The sequence below is a fragment of the Furipterus horrens genome, unplaced genomic scaffold (genome assembly GCF_987537825.1).
Source record: "Furipterus horrens unplaced genomic scaffold, mFurHor1.1.pri manual_scaffold_6, whole genome shotgun sequence".
Taxonomy (NCBI): domain Eukaryota; kingdom Metazoa; phylum Chordata; class Mammalia; order Chiroptera; family Furipteridae; genus Furipterus; species Furipterus horrens.
In genome coordinates, this window is record NW_028327176.1 from 88978873 (window position 1) to 88996377 (window position 17505).

Here is a 17505-nt window from a genome sequence, read left to right on the forward strand (position 1 = left end):
GATCAAACCTGCAACCTAGATATGTGTCCTGAACAGAAATCAAACCGGCAACCTTCTAGTATGTGGAACGATTCTCCAGCCATGAGCTACACGTGCCAGGGGGAGGAAGATCTCTTTGAAGTGATGTGGAAGGATCTCTAGGATGTAGGGGAAAATGCAAGATACAAAGAAATGTACCTAGTATGTGCTGCTTTTTGGGTAAGAAAGAGAGGAGATATACATTTGCAAAAAGCCACACTGAATAGGTAAAGCAGAAATTGATAAAAATGAGGGGAAAGGAGAATAGATTTGAAAGAATGGGTTTCAAACAACAGTAAACATTGACTTAAAAATTTTATTTATGAATTTAGAGAGAGAGAAAAGAGGAGAGAAAGAGAGAGAGATATCAATTTATTGTTCCACTTACTGATCCATTCATTGGTTGGTTCTTGTATGTTCCCTGACCGGGGATTGAACGATGCTCTAAACACCTGAGCTGTCTCCTTCTCTCCTCACTGGCCACTGCAGATGGACCTGAAGACGAAGGAGCCAGACCAGAGCCATGATCCTGCCCGCCATCACCCTGCTGCCCTGCTGAGTCCCTTCGGAGCTGGGGTCATCAGGGTGAGTGCTCAGGTGGGCCACAGAGGGTGGGGGACTGCAGGAGATTTTGTAGCCCACAGGTGCTGTTTTCCATCCTGCGTCTCTTCTCTCTGTTTTTCCCTCTCTTGTGAGACCATCTGTTTTCCTCTCGTTCTAGCAACAGGAATAGCCACCGCTTATTGACTCCTACCAAGCGCCAAATCTCATTCCTTTTTCACAACAACCTTTTCAGGAAGGTGTTTATTATTTTCATTTTAGAAATAAAAAGACAGAGTCTCAACAGAGATGAATAAATGTCTCATGAGCCCCATGTCACAGCATTGATGACTGAAGAGTCACAGCTCTGCATCCTCCAGGACAGTCTGTCTGTCTCTCTGCCATTTCAGAGGCAAACTTCTTATAATTAAAGTCTGCAATGTCTGTTTTTGACCTTCTTCTGTTTCATTCAGTCCTTAATGCACTGCATTCTCCCTAAGCCTCCCCCACCTCTGATAGTCTCCATACAACTGATGCTGGAAATCAAAGTTCCTAAACTGAGGCATGCTCTCATGCCCCTCGGTCCAGTTGCTCTATGACCCGAGCTGGCGAGCTGGACTCGCTGGCACCGACAGTCTTTGACTGATCAGGCCTCAGGGTTTCAAGACATCCAGTGACTTAAAAGGAATCTTGCCGAGTACTCCATCTTCCCTGATATTGTCAAGGAAACCAAAACCAAGCCAAGAACAGGTGGTGTTTAATCCTGTGTGCTTTATGTTAAAGTTTAAGGAACAGTGTGACCATTCCCATAGTCTTAAAAGAATAGATTATTGAATTCCTATTTTTCGTTTTTGATAGAAATCATTCTTCATAGTTTATATATTAACCTCCAATTGTTTTAATCCCAAGTAAGTAATTGTATATTGTAATCAATATTGGAATGTACCTGTGAGCTCATTCTTTACCCTCCCTATTGATTTCTATACTTGCAGAACTCAATAAGAGGAGCGGTCCCTGCGCAGCTCTTCGCTGACCTGCCAGAGCCTGCGGCAGCCCTTCATCCGACCCATTCTCCTTGCTGGGATTACTTCCGCTCCCTCACCACATTTAATAAAACATACAACGAAACCAGTAATCACTTCTCTATGTGTATCTTACCTGTGTGATTAGTAATATTTGCAATGTGACCACTTTCTCCTGCCTGAAACTTTTCTCTATTTTCCTGTCTTTTAGGAGCAGGCTTCCTCATTGTTTTCTTCCTGCCTTTTAAGCCTGTCCTTTTCAGCCTTTATAAAAATGTCCATTTTTGCCAGGAACAGGACCACATACTGACTTTATATACTTTTATGACTTTATATACTTTTCTTGGGTGACCCAATCCAAACTTATAACTTCACCCACATGAGGACTTTAGCCTACGTCCCTAGTCCAGTCTAGTGCAAGATTCATCCATCTATTTCAAGCACCCTAAAATCAACTCAGTGTTGTCCCCTTGAAATTCAAACTCAGCATCTCCCAAAGAGAACATTTCCTCTTCACCCGATCCCTTTCCTGTCCTTCATTACCTTCTCAGACGCCACAATTCTCCACGTGCTTGTTCTTCTGGACCTTCATATCCTTACTTCCATTCCATCATTACTGATTCCCGCGGCTTCTCATCCCTACTGCCTGCCACGTGGACCCACCTGCTCTTCCCTTCACCCTGTGTTCCTGCCCCCCCCCATTCCCCGTCACTTCTCACCTGATTGCCCAAGGGTCCTACTGGTCCTGCCTTCACACTGGCCTCCCCCAGTCCACCTGCCCTACTGTTACCAACTCCAAGCACAAATCTGACCATGTCACTGTCTTGATTGAAAGCCCCCCCCCCGATTTCCCGGGGGCTTTGGGATAAAGTCCAAGCACCTGCTCAGCACAGGGCAGGTCACGGTGCAGCCCCCACCCCTCAGCTCCGTCACACCGATGACGTCTTCACTTCTCCAGGCACTTTCTCGCCTCTCTGCTCCTGAGCCCACGTCTCCTGCTGGCAAAGCCATTTCCCCCTTTCTCTGCTTCGCTAACCACAAGCGAGCCCCAGCTCTAGGAAGCCTCACTCAGATCTCATTTTGACGTTAATGCTTTCCTTTTGCTCCCAAGAAACCTCTTGGGTGCACCTTGTGATTCCTCAGCAGTGATCAGACTGTACGTAGTATGTACAGTAACCATTTTTCTTTCTCTTTCTCATTCTTTGCATCCCAAGCGGTTTGAGGACAAGGACCATGTGTTCTGAGTTACATCTTTGGGGCCTGGAGAGTGAAACTTCACAATAAATTGTAGGGGACTGTTCTATGTGGTTTCAAGAATTGTCACCCAAAAGTCATGGGCCAGGCTCCTGGAAGCCTTGTCAGACTCGACCAGAACACCGAGAAGGCAGAGCCAGTCAGGACTCAAAAGCCACTCAGGAGGTTCCCATGGAAATTGGGTTTAAAGAATGCATATATGCCTTGGAGCTTGCTCTGCTTTTCTTATCTCTTAGTTAACTGTAAACAGTGCATAGGAAAAATGTATGAAGCCTTGCACCTGATGTCAGTATGGCATCAGGATGTTTAACAGACCCTGGCACAAGTTGGTCACTGTGTTTTTTACATTGTTATCTGAAATCAGTAATTGTCGACTGTAACACAAGCTTCTGAAAGCTAATTGATGATTTATGAATCTTGACCTTGTATCTTCCGAATCCCCTCTTCAATATAAGGGACCAGGAGAAAGCGTTCGGGGCTCTTCTCCACTGGAGAGATTTGCCACCTTTCCTGCCCCCAGACAAAAGACAGTGTCCTGGGTATTTTGATCTCTCATCCATGATCCTGAAACCTCTGCTGGACAGGGAGTTCCCAATCATGCTGGGGTGTTGGAGGCAGACAGTCTCATCTGGCTCCCAATGTGGGGCATTCAAGAAAAGTGACGCCTGAACTGGCTACAGAGCCACGAGCCATGGCCATGGACAGCCACACCAAAATGGAAGGAAATTTCAGCACGCCTCAGCCCATGGTAAGGGACAGCAGCCCCAGGCTCTTTCTGGTAAAGGCTGCCTGTGTGACTTAGATAGGGGATGGAGGGTCTTCCTCTTTCTGCCGTGCTTTGCGGTGGGGGTTTCAGTTTCTCTTTCATCTCCTCTCACTTAGTAAGGATGGTTTTGGCTTCTCTTGTTCAGTAAATTGCCACAATTTGTGGGCACAGGTCGAGCACTTAAGAGACAATAGGGCGCTCACCACCAAAAGTCTCCCGTGAGAGGATAAGCTGGTTCACTGACCGGGTTAGAGCATTAGGCTCCCACCAGCTGCAAGTCAAAGTCCATGCAATGTCAGGAACACAGTCACAAGTACTCACTGTCTAACCTCTGTGGCATCTCCCCACGAATAGGATTTTGTGAGAACAAGAGAAGCTTTAAGCTAGGAGTAGGATTTGTATGAAGGTTTTGACTGAGCTCCGAAGATAAGAGGCAGTTCCTCCGTCTGGCCCGAATTCTTGGGTGTCCCTATGTGAGTTGGGACCTAGCAGAGGTGTCTGGGGTCAATCCCCAATTCGTGAAGGGGCCTCATAGGGAACTCCACTCTAACAAGTCACCAGTTAGATATCAGAGTTATTGGTCCGCTTTCAAAAGGCAGAGGAGAAGGGCGAAACCAAAGCAACAAAAAGGACCGACAACCTATGAAAGAATGGGACCAGGGTTATTCAAAGAATAAGAACTTTACTTTCACTTGCTCCAGCAGCTGTTAAAAGCTGCAGGCTGCCAAATGAAGGAGCAGCATTTAATTGATTTACTCCAGACAGTAAAACAGTACAGTCCCTGGTTCCCAATAAGGAGTCTAAAAACTGACCACCACCTCCGCTTGTTAATGAGACCCCGACCGCAGTGCAAAATTGCTCATGAGAAGCGGTGCAGGCTGGAGAGTGGAAAGCACTCTCTGCTTTCCAGTTCTCACAAAACAAAGGGGACAGCCAATTCACAACGCTTTGCCTTTTTATAAACAATTTTCTTTTTAAGTGTTCAAGAAAATAGCCTCCAGTACCCTTTTACATTTGGCCTTGGGAGTGGAAGATTTTAATCAAAACTGCTCTCTCCCTCAAGTAGCTTTCTTGTAGCATCTCTTTTCTCCAGCAATTAAATTTGCATCCTAATTATTCTTTTCTTCACACATTCATAAGTTTCCCACTCTTTATTTCATAATATACTCCTAAGGTCAAATGTTTAGCAACCCAACGGGCTGAGCCATAGTTGAACGGGCCCACCATGCCTTTAAAAATCTTCTTAAAAAACAAAAAGGGGGAATATGGAGTCATCCCCAGAGAATCTAACTTATTTAGCAACTTAATTAGGCTTAAGTTTTAAATAATTTATTATATGTCTTTCAGAATGTTGGGTCAGAAGGATTATGTATGTTGCAGTAAGTCCAAGTAAGTCTTAGATGGTCTGTGCAAGTTGAAGAAGAATTGTGTAGGGAGAGGGAAGAAAAAAAGAAGGAATTAAGAAGGTGAAGGATTGTGAAGGAGAAGGGGAAGAAGGAATAAAGGAAAGAGATACATGCCACATTCGTGCATGGCATGGGAAGGAAGGGAAATGGAAGTAGAAAAGAAATAAGGAAAAGTAAGCATATAAGTTCTTGAAACATTGTAAGTTTTAGGCCTAGGAGCTGCAGTCCCAGGAACAAGCCACGCCAAGCTTGCTATCTCCCCTGCCTCTCCTGTAGCCTCTGTGAAACTTGTAAAGGTCACTGGATAATGAAAACAGCCCACTTTTAAGCACACTAAAGGAATACAGTAATCATCAAAAATAAAATTGTTTCTCTTTCTCTAGCCTCAGAGCAGGAATGGGGGTGGGGGGGCACTCTACATTCCCAGCTCCCTCCCAGGGAATAGCTGCCGCTGTTTAACCCCTTAATTCTCCTGTGATATTTTACAGAAATGAGCTTGTCTCTGCTTTATATGCAGAAAGTCCTAGGTTTATAACATCACCAAAGATAAAATATTATTCCAGCAAAGGCCCTATAACTGGGTGTCTCCATAGTATTACAGACTCAAAGTCTGGTTTGTGAGTTATTATGTAAATTAACCATCCTGTACAAGTTTGCTCATTGCAGGTTTATCTAACTGCTTGACAAGCCCCTACACCCATTCCAACCAGGGGACCAAGTCTTACTGAAGACCTAGAAGACTCAAGGCCCTGAACAGCCACTGGCTGAACAATAGACTGGTCCCTATGACATCCTGTTGCAGACCCATATGGATCAGGAAATCCTGGACTAACTCTCAGCCATGGAATCTGCTGTGTTGTGGCTGGGAGGTCGACAGGATGCTCTGATCGCCCGACAACAGCTTACCTGCAACCCCGGATTCTCAAGACTATGAGTTACCCCACTAAAATGGAACTCAAGTCAGCACCCTTCGGCTGATATATGACATCATTTACGGGGTACTTTTTCCACCAACCTGAAAGGCCAAGTTGATCGACTACAATTTGAACTGCATCAACAGCTTATGGACATTAAGCAGCTCATTGAATAAAAGGTGTTTCAAATCCTAAGTGATAATCTTCAATGGCTTAACTCTAAAAATTGGTTTCAAGGACTAAATTTTTGTGTATGGATAATAGGGGCAACTAGATCCTTATTAATTAACATTATACTTTGTGTCCTCCAATGTCTCTACAAGCTATTTTCTCATGATTGTATTTAAGAAAAGCAAGTATCAAGCTTTATAGGATTTTCTACTATAAGTTTCTTAGAAAACAAAAAAAAGGGGGGGGGGGAGATGTAGGGAACCGTTCTATGTGGTTTCAAGAATTGTCACCCAAAAGTCATGAGCCAGGCTCCTGGAAGCCTTGTCAGACTCGACCAGAACACCGGGAAGGCAGAGCCAGACAGGACTCGAAGGCCACTCAGGAGGTTCCCATGGGATCTGGATTTAAAGAATGCATATTATGCCTTGGAGCTTGCTCTGCTTTTCTTATCTCTTAGTTAACTATAAACAGTGCATAGGAAAATGTATGAAGCCTTGCACCTGATGTCAGTATGGCATCAGGATGTTTAACAGACCCTGGCACAGATTGGTCACTGTGTTTACATTGTTATCTGAAATCAGTAATTGTCGACTATAACGTAAGCATCCAAAACCTAATTGATGATTTATGAATCTTGACCTTGTATCTCCCAAATCCCCTCTTCAATAAAAGGGACCAGGAGAAAGCGTTCAGGGCTCTTTTCCACTAGAGAGATTTGCCACCTTTCCTCCCTCCAGACAAAGGACAGTGTCCCGGGAGTTTCCAACTATGCTGGGGCATTGGAGGCAGAGAGCCTCAATAAATGTTTTCTTGACTGACTAAAAATTAACATGTTTGCTTCAAAATGCACAGACCTTAAGTTTTAAGAATTTGAGAAAACGATAAATACAAAATATCCTCAGGTGAACTAATTACATCCATACAGCTAAGTCTGTACTGATTTTTTTCCCTCTTCCTTTTTATTTTATCTTCTTTTCTCTAGCCACTAAAATCAGTCATGCATGACAATGATCCTGTCACTGGAAGTGTCTAAGGAAAGAGTTGTTTTCCATGGGTTGGAGCTGTGAGGACGAACCTTTCATTAGGAAATTAGACCACTGAACCCTGTGATGTCAATCCCCCTGAGTTCTTCTACTTTGTCAACCCCAAACTCTGTCATTTTTATTGTTTTACTGTAATACTGTTAACTTTTTGCTGTTGTCAACCTTTTGCTGCTTCTTACACATCAGTTAAAACTAAGATACTATTCCAAGGCAACAAGTTTTATTTCCAATGGCAACTGCACTTAGAGACATGAATTCAACCAGAATTTTTGAATGTTGTGTGAATATTAATACTTCTAAATTTAATATGCCGAAAATGAAAGTGTTATGAACAAAACTACATAACCTACCATTTTTATTAAATAAAAAAAGTAACTTCAAGTCTATAAATACCAGTAAGACTCTGGAGGTCTTTTCATTTCTCTTACTATTAAAAAAATGTTCCACTCTGAAAAAATTTTATTTCCCTTTCGCCTGTCCCACTCCGTGGCTTTGTCATTAATTATTTGTCTGGTCCTATAAGGGTTCTGAGAGACTATGGGAGTGGGGTGGGGTGGATGATTCTATATTGCTTCTATTGGGAGTTGCGTTACTTTGGGCCAGTTATGATACTTAACCTCTGTGGTCAGTGCCCCAATTAGCAAAATAATGCTCCACCTGGGGTGTGGGTGGGGGCAGGAGTGAAGACTCAATGAATAAGTTGAGCCCGTGGTAAGTCCTCAATAAATGTTATCTTATTGTGTTCAACATTATTACTGTTGTACTGGAGTGACAGATGCTTAAGTCTTCAGGAACAAGAGAAACCTGAATTTTCAAGAAGTCGTTTCTCTCATTGCTTTTCTTTTCTTTTATCTTCTTTTCTTTTTTTCACTGTTGTGTCTCTCATGTTCTGTGTTATTCTTTCATGTTGCCAACAACCTTCCTTTATTTATTTGCTTTCTGTGCTACATTTACTTTTCCTATTTATCTACCCGTCCTCCAACCTCCCTTCTTGCACTTCATGCAGCGGACCATGTGTCAACGTATGCTGAGTTTGTCCAGACTCACAGACCCTCTGGGGAGTACATGTTGGAATTTGATGAGGATGAGCAGTTCTACGTGGACCTGGATGAGGAGACTGTCTGGCATCTGCTGGTGTTTATTCACGCCTTTGACTTTGATGCTCGGAGGGGTATTGCTGGCATCATTATGGCAAGAAAGAACTTGAACACCCTCATCCAGTGGTCCAACCACAGCAGGGCCACAAACGGTACTGCTTCCCCTTGCTCGCTCCTCTCCAGCCCCGTACGGGGTGGGAGAGCCCCTGAGCCGGATTTAACGGCGGGCCCCAACTTCTGAAGGGCCCCGCAAGTTTACAACTTGTACGTAATTAAAATTGCCCATATGAAACCAAACTTGGTGTCATTAGAAAAAAGTGTAAAGTTGGGGTTTTGCGGAGAGCCCCTGTGCTACGTAGGGGAGGGGAGACCCAGATGCCCACTCATGAGGAGCCCGCGAGAGTGAGCAGTGTTCAGTTCCCAAAGCAGGACACTTAAGCCATCAGAGGAGACATTTTCCTTTTTTTTTTTTTTCTTTTAAACATAGACTTTATTTTTAGAGCAGTTTTAGGTTAACAGCAAAACTGAACAGGAAATACAGAGAGTTCCTATATAACCCCTATCCCGACACACATGCCCAGCTTCCCCCACTGTCAACATCCCCCACCAGAGTGGGCATTTGTTACAATTGATGAACCTACCCTGATGCATCATTATTACCAAAGTCCATAGTTTACATTAGGATTGACCCTTGGTGTTGTACTTCCTATGCGTTTGACAACTTATAACAGCATATATCCACCATTATGGTATCGCATAGAATAGTTTCACTGCCCTAAAACCTTCTGTGCTCACACCCAGGGCAACCACTGATACTTTTGCTGTCCCCATAGTTTTACCTTTTCCAATATGTCATAGAGTTAGAGTCGTAAAGTAGATATCCTTTTCAGATTGCCTTCTTTCACTTAGTAATATGCATATAATATTCCTCCATGTCTTTTTTTTATTCATAACATTTTTTCTTTTATTAAAATATCAGTTCTTAGATGGACATTTAGGTATTGTTCCCTGTAAATTTATTTATTTTTATTATTTTTATTTTTGTTTTCCTTCTTTCCTTTATTACTTGCCCATTATTTTTAAGTATATTTTATTGATTATGTTGTCACAATAGTTCCAATTATTTCCCCTTTGCTCCCCTCTGCCCAGTACCCTCCTTCCCTCCAGCAATCCCACCCCCCCTTACTTAGTTCATGTCCATGGGTTGTGCATATAAGTTCTTTGGTTTCTCCATTTCTTATTTTATTCTTAACTTACCCCTGTCTATTTTGTACCAACTGATTATGCTCCTTAGTCCCTGCTCCATTTCCCCATTTCTCCCTCTCCCCTCTCCCAGTTGATAAACCTCCAAATGGTCCCTATACCTATGATACTGTTCCTACTTTGGTTTGCTTAGTTGGATTTTATTTTTATTTTTTAGATTCAGTTGTTGATACTTGTGAGTTTGTTGTCATTTTAGTGTTCATAATTTTGATCTTCTTTCTCCTAAATAAGTCCCTTTGACATTTCATATAATAATGGCTTGGTGATGATGAATGCCTTTATCTTCACCTTGTCTGGAAAGCACTTCATCTGCCCTTCCAATCCAAATGACAGCTTTGGTGGATAGAGTAATCTTGGTTGTAGGTTGCTTTTCATTACATTGAATACTCCTTGCCAGTCCCTTCCAGCCTGCAAAGTGTCCTCTGAGAAGTCAGCTGATAGTCCTATAGACACCCCCCTGTAGGCAACTCTCCGCCTCTTTCTTCTGCCCCCAGGACTCTGTCTTTTACTTTCACCTTTGGGATCTCAGTCATGATGCGTCCTGGTGTGGTCCCCTCTGGGTCCAGCTTGCCCAGGACCCTCCGTGCTTCCCAGACCTGTATGTCCATCTCCTTCAAAAAATTTTGGAAGTTTTCCTCATTTTTTTCAATTTTTGCTTCCTCATTCTGCACTGGTTGACTGTTTTTTCTTCCTTATGTTCCAAGTCATTGATTTGAACCCCAGTTTCCTTCCCTTCACCACTGGTTTTATGTGGATTTTCCTTTGTTTCACTTAGCATAGCCTTCACTTCTTCCCTTATGCGTTTGCCGTACTCAAGCATATCTGTCAAGCCTGTGAGCATCTTTACCACCAGTGTTTTGAATTCTGTGTCTGTTAGGTTGTCTATCTCCTCATCTGTGAAGTTGGCTATCTCCTCATTACTTAGTTCTCCCAATGGAACCTTGATCCATTTCCCCTTTTGGGCCATACTTTCGTCCCTCCTTCTGACAGGTTCCTGTGTTTGTTTGCCTCTGTGTCCCAAGGAGAGCTGTTGCTCCTTTATGTTGTAAGGGGCGGAGCCTTAGGGACTCATAGGTATAGGGCTACCTGTTTCACCACGTTGTGGGGCTGTATGTGAAGGAGCGGTCCAAGAGGGAACAATGCCACCTGCCTAGCACTTGCCCCTTTTCCAGGCACCTCTCCCACTTCCACACCGGCTGGAGCCCCTCTAGCTGCTACCTTGGTCGTCATTCCTAGAGTGGGTGGGTCTTCAGATGTTCTAGGACCATGGGGGCCCTTTAAACAAGCAGACTCTGCTGAGACTGGCAGTTTCTGCATCCACCCCAACCCCTACTGGTCTGCACAGTCAGAAGCAATGAGGCTTGATTTTCCCCGGTGCTGGAACCTTGGGCTGCGAGGTCTGGTGGGAGCTGGGAACACTCCCCAGGTGTCCCTCCTGACTTTTTAAAACATGTGAGCTTTGTTCTGGCCTGCAGCTGCTGCTGTTCCTGCTGCCACCACCACACCACATCCTCTCTGCCCTGGCTCCACCCCTCCTACCTGTATGGATGAGCATTTCTTCTTTATATCTTTGTTTGCTGTACTTCCATGCAGTTTGTAGTTCTGGAACTTCTGGTTGTTTCTAGTTTTGAAGTAGTTGCATTCCTTCTTAGTTTTGGAGGGAGACGCAGCATGTCTGTCTATGCCTCCATCTTGGCCGGAAGTCTGATACATTTTCCTTTTACTCAAGAAAGAGGCTGGGCTGAGGGAGTCCAGGCCAGGAGCATAAGAAGCTGTGACGCTGTCCTGGGAGACCTGGGGGCACAGGGTAGGCTGGACACACATGACCTCTAATCTGAGAATATTGGACCTGAGGTGAACCTTTGAGATTCAGATGAAGGCAGTAGACTCACAAAGTCCTGTCCCCTCACAGAGCCCCCTGAGGTGACTGTGTTTCCCAAGGAGCCTATGGAAGCTAGGTCAACACAACACTCATCTGCCACGTGGACAAGTTCTTCCTACCTGTGCTCAGTGTCACCTGGTTGCAAAATGGGCAGGTGGTAACTGGAGGGGTGGCTGAGACCCTCTTCCTGCCCAGCACAGAATTCAGATTTCACAAGTTTCACTACCTGACCTTTGTGCCTTCAGCGGATGACGTCTACGACCGCCAGGTGGAACACTGGGGCCTGGATGGGCTGTTCCTCCGGCTCTGGGGTAGGGAGCCCGCCTTTTGCCAATGCCATCCTGACACCATCTTTATCCCCAGGACCCACCTCTCCTCAGCACCTGCTCTCCTTAGTTGTGTGGTTTATTGTCACTTTATCCAAACTTCACGTCGCATGGTTTCTGACTCTTAATGCCCCCACACCTGAGACCAGCTCCTGCTCATTGCACCTCTGACTTCATCTCTCCTTTATTCCCAGAGGCCCAGGAGCCGATCCAGGTGCCTGAGACGCTGGAGACTGTGGTCTGATGGTGGGCCTGGTGATGGGCCTGGCGGGAATCATCACTGGTGCCATTGTCCTGAAGACCAGGGGACCCGACAACATCCCCAGGTGCAGGCATCCCAAGTGTGGGGGTATTAGGGGCACAGTGGGGAGAGGAGGTGTCATGTGTTACTGAACAGGGGACTGCTGCCCTGCCACATAGCCCTATCACAAAGGCTTTATTGTGAGTTGATTAGCAGGGAAACAGGAGGTTGGTTCAAGTGTGTCTCTCGGGATCCAGGTTGGGGGCAGGGTTTTACGTGCTCACAGGTGTTACTTCTGAGTGGTGTTTCACACCTGCTACTAGTAAGTGATGCATCCACTGCTTAAACTCTGGTCTGGATCATGTTAGAGACAGCATAGGTCCAGTTTGAGCTAGTTCTGTGTTACAGATGGGAAGGAGAAACACTTCAACAGTGTTTAGTCACTGAGCTACATGAAAACAACAACAAATGCCACGACGAAGTACTTCGGCTGAGCTGCTCCCCATGATTTTCTGTATAGGCCTCAATGTGGACACTGAGGAAGGAAGGGGAATCTGGGGCAACCCAGCGGGGGGCGGGGGGATGCTCAGGCCAAGCTAAACCCCTCGTAGTTGTCCAGGGCCTGGGTGAGCTGCGCACTCAGGATCTCTTTGCTACTGTACTTGGGAAGGTCAAGAATGTTGTAGCAAGTGTGGGGCACAGGCAAGTACTGCTCTCCACTGGCAGGGGACTGGATGACAGTCTGCAGGCTCGCCAAGCCATAGATGGGGATCTGGTTGCTGCCTCTCAGGAACAAGAGAAACTTCTTTTCCAGTGGAAACTCAGAAAATGTTTCCAAAATAGTTTTACAGTGGGATGTGTGTCTGAGTAATCCCCCTTGTAGATGGCAGTCTCTTCTAGCTCCTCCCAGTTGTAGTTGCTGTTCCCCATCATCCTGGCCCTCAGTTCAAAGGCTAGAAGAGCTCAAGCACTTTGCCACCACACACCCTTAGGAAGCTGCTGGAGAAAGCTGTGTACCATTCATGAACTGAGATTTGGAAGATATCATTCACATAGGCATCCACAAACTACTGCCTGTTACCCTTGCTCACAGTCACTTTGTCTCCCTCAGGTATCAGCTTCTTCTGTTCAATCACTCCATAGCTTTCTCGACAAATCATAAAATTGAGACAGAAAGTCTCCTCAATATCTTCCCCAGGATAATGTAAAAGTTCTCGAAGATTCCTTCCTTCAGTGGGCAACAGCTCCAGACACTATTCTGTATGCTTCTTATGTATTCACTTACTTATGTTTAGATATTGGTACCATTATTTCTCATGGTACAGATGGGGAAACAGACATGAGGAGTGGTGAAGGAATCTGTCTGAGGTCACACAGCTTGATAAGTGCAGAGCATGGATTTGAACTTGGGTATTGGGGCTCTAGAGGCTACAGACTTAGTCAATATGTAGATTTTTATCACCTGCAACAAGTATATCTCTCCCTTACAATCTTCATAGCCTCAATTTTCTTATTTTCTCATAATGATGCCTAGAACCTCTGATACTAGTTGACATTTGCAATAGAGACATTCTACCTGTTGTATAATCTCAAAGGGAATGCATCTAATTTCTCCACAAATATATTTGCTATAGATTTTTGGCTTATAACCTTTAAAAGGCAGTGAATTTATCAGATTTTGTTTGTTCATTTATTGAGTTGAATTCAGTTGACTTTAATATGAATTTTCTTTTTTTGTTTACTAATTTTTTGGTTACATTATAGATTTCTTGACATTGAACTATCTGTGTCCCTGGGTGTTTTGTGTCAGTCTCAGCCTATCAATAGTAAGGCCATCAGCTATGAGTGCCTGGGACCCTCACGTGGGCCCTCACTTCCTGTGGAGAGCTGCCCCAGACATTCCCCAAGCAGAGCCAGTGTCGTGGCTGGATTGGCCCTTGCGGTTTTTATTATGATTGCAAGATGCATCTAAGCAATAACCATAAGGAAATTTTGAAAAGCTAGATTTATTACTGACAGGTCCTGGAGTGTTATGGTAATATATCCAGGGCTGCACAGAGGGAGGGAGGGAGGAAGTGGGGAGAGGGAGAGGGAGAGATCTTTATTGGGGTCAAGGGTAGGTTGCCTCGTGTTTCACAGTTCATTTTTTATTCCTGAATTTAAAACAATAGAGCAAGAGCTAAAACATGAGAAAGCAACAACAGTGTCCCTCAAACAGTCAGTTATCTAGGTCACTCGGGGCTTTCCAAAGGGGAACTTTATTGGGTTGTGTAGTCACTGGCCATGTGAGTATCTGAGGTGGGTGGATTTGAATAGATGCCTCCGCAATCCAAAGCTTAATGTCAGGCACTTACATTACAGTCAGGAAAGCTGATTGTCAGGCACTCACATGGTATTGGATGATGTTATTCCATTATTTTCTTCTCTTGTACTATCCCTAGCTGTCTCTGGAAATAAAGATGCACCAGCCTCATAAAATGATTTGGAAAGCTTTTGTTCATTTCTATGTTCTGGAACAGCACTTATAGGAGAGGAATGATTTGTTTCTGAAATGTAGTTGGACTCATCCAACTGCCATTGTCAGGGCAGCCTTGCTCTGAGAAACCACCCAGAGACCACTGGGGGTGCAGGCAATGGGTTTATTGAGGAAAAAAGGGGAAGAGAGTGGAGGGGAGAGGCAACCCCCAGACTGATTCAAGGGCCCATAGGAGCAAGGGGAATGGGGAGCAAGTGGGATGGGGAGCAAGGAAATGGGGAACAGAGAATGGGGAATCTGGGTCCTCCTCGTGGGTCCATAGGAGTCCCACCCACACTTCTGCAGGTGCCTTTTTTATACTTGTCAGCCACACATTTTGGTGAGGGTGAGTTTGCTTATCAACATATTCAGTAGGTCATTTGTATCTCATTGCTTCACACACATACCCCACCAGGTTAATTAACATATCAGGCTAAGTTCATCAGCCTATCCTCTGGGAACCAGCTAGGTCCATCAACATATCCTCTGGGAACCCAGGCCAGGGTTAGGTTGATTATTAGCATATATCAGAAGTCCAGGGGTGCATTCTAGCTGCTTCCATGTTCTGACATTTTCAGTCTTTTGTTTGTAATAAAAAGAATGATGCTGAGGTCGAGGGTCACAGATGGAGGGTCTAAGAAAAAAGGGTGTTGCAGGCATTCTGGCTACTTCTTGCTGACATGGAGGCATGGTTAGAGTGTACATTACCCTCCATGTCTGTATTTCCAATGTTTCTCGTGCTGGCAGGAGTTGGTACCGAGGAGGAGCAGACATGAGCATGAGGGTGTGGGCTGTCTGTGCCGTAGCTGTATTGACAGTTCTTCTGATGAAGCTGACAAGGAGTCACAGGGGAAAAGGTCCTAGAATGAGAGCTAAAAAGAGTGTTAGCAAAGGTGTAAAAAGGGGTAGAAGGATGGTCTTCAGAGGGACAGTTAAGTCAAATCATGAGTCTGATGAGCTGCTTATTTTATCTTTTAATCAGGCAGCTTGATCCGTTAGCTGCTTAACCATGTCCTGTACTAGTCCAGATTGGTTAACATAAAAAGAGCCGTCTTCCCCCCTAAAGGCACAGGTACCCCCTTTATGGGCAGTAAGGAGGTCTAAAGCCCTTCTATTCTGAGGAACAACTCCAGCTAGGGAGCTGACCTGATTTTGAAGTTGAGAAATAGCCTGCATCATATCCTCTAGACTTTGTCCAAGCTCTAAGGATAATTCTGGTGATATTTGAGGGAATTCTCAGCCCTACTGCTCATGTTCAAGTGGTGTCTGTCTCAGCCAGGTGGATGGGCTGGTAGCGGTAATCTCTCAGCATTATGGTTTAGTGGGTTGTCTTGTGCCGTAGTTGTATTAATAGTCCTATGAATAAAATAGTATAATTAATAATGGTGCTGTGTGGTGGATTCAGGACTTGATTCCCATCAGTTCTAGGAAGAATGCATTGCCCACAGGTCGTCAGAGGGACCAGTCTATTGTTTGGCCAGCTGCTGGTCAGGGCCTTGAGTCTTCTGGGTCTTTAGTAAGACTCAGTACCCTGGCCGAAATGGATACAGTGGCTTATGAGGTGGATAGACAAACCTGCAATGAGCAAACTTGTGCAAAATGGTTAATTTACACAACAACCTACAAACTGGTCACTGAGTCTGTAAGATTGCCTTTTGGGAAGACATTCAGTTGCAAGTTCCTTTCTTTTGGAGTGACATTTAACAGGTGCAATTTGACAGATTCTTCTTGCCTGTAAATTGAACATTTCTTTCTGTGTGAAAGGAGTCATGTAAAGCCTTTAAAACCTTCCATTGAGAGGCCTGGGGAAGAAGTCTCTGGCCAATGTAAACCCTTGGCCCTTCCTGTGTACCCCCTTGTTCTATAGCCCAAGATTTCTTCTCAGACATGTAGTCAGTCTTCAGTAAAAATGAACCTAGATTTTCCTTCAATCCCCCATAGTATTACTCGAGTTAGAGGAGAGAGGACCAGCATAAGAGTTGAGGACAGAGTAAGTGGCCAAGAAAATTAATTTTCTTAACTGACATGTCAAGAGTTACCCAGGGTTCTTTGGTAGAGATAGAGATGCTGGTGTAGGCTGGGGACAACCTGCTCCCTGGGCACCTTCTTCAGTCCTCAGGTGCTGCCAAGGCCATAGGAGATGTCCTCTTTCCAATCTTGGAATGTGGGCAATCTGCCTTCTGGTGCCAGGGATCAGAGTTTGTACCTCTCTACTTGGGACATGGCCCTGGGGGTGGCTTAGTGCATTCCTTCACCCAGTCTCCAGGGAGCTTGAACTTAAAGCACATTTGATCCTCATGCCCTCTGTGCCTTTGTGAACTTCCCAGGTTACCTTGAGGTGGCTGGCCATAGCCAATGTTGTGACTAGTAGCTAGTGTAAGTAGCTTGGCCTCTTTCTCCTCTGACTCTCGATTGATAAAGATTGAGAAGGCAACATCCATCAGTTGTGCCAAATGGGTTGACTGGGTGATAAAGTGTTGCCCTATTAACACTTGCCCCTCTGGAGAAGATGGGTCTATATTAGTGTATTCCTGAAAGGCCTCTACCAGCCTATTGTGGAAGAGGGCAGGGTTCTTTTCCTTTCCTTGTGTTATTTTCTTCACTTTATTGTAATTCACTGGTTTTTTGATACAGGCCCTCAGTCCAGCCATAAACATCATATCATGGAAGATTTACTGCTGTTCCCTCCTGGTGTGTTATAGTCCCAAGTGGGTTCATGACCTGAGACAGCCTCAGCTATGGGCCTTTGTTACCAGGTTCTTCAGTATGTAATTGACCTGCATGTTTGTGGGCCCCTTCTGGAATTAATTGCTTTTCTTCTGGAGAGCAACATGTAGTTCCAACTATATAAATATCCCTCTAGGCCATTTCAAAGGCAATGGTTAAGATTTGGAAGCCATTAATGAAGCATGAGTGATCCTAAGAGAAGCTTCCTAGCCTCTCCTTGTACTGCGGCAGGTCAGCTATTGAGAAAGGTGCATGTGCCCAAGAAGGGGCTTCTGCACCCGCTTCATCTCTCAGGGGTAGGAGGCCAGAAGGGGCAGGGA

The 17505-nt window shown here is 44.8% G+C and overlaps 1 pseudogene; it reads left to right on the forward strand.

Moving 5' to 3' along the window:
* Positions 1-541: 541 nt before the first annotated feature.
* Positions 542-12095, forward strand: LOC150006887 (HLA class II histocompatibility antigen, DP alpha 1 chain-like; annotated as a pseudogene).
* Positions 12096-17505: the final 5410 nt, after the last annotated feature.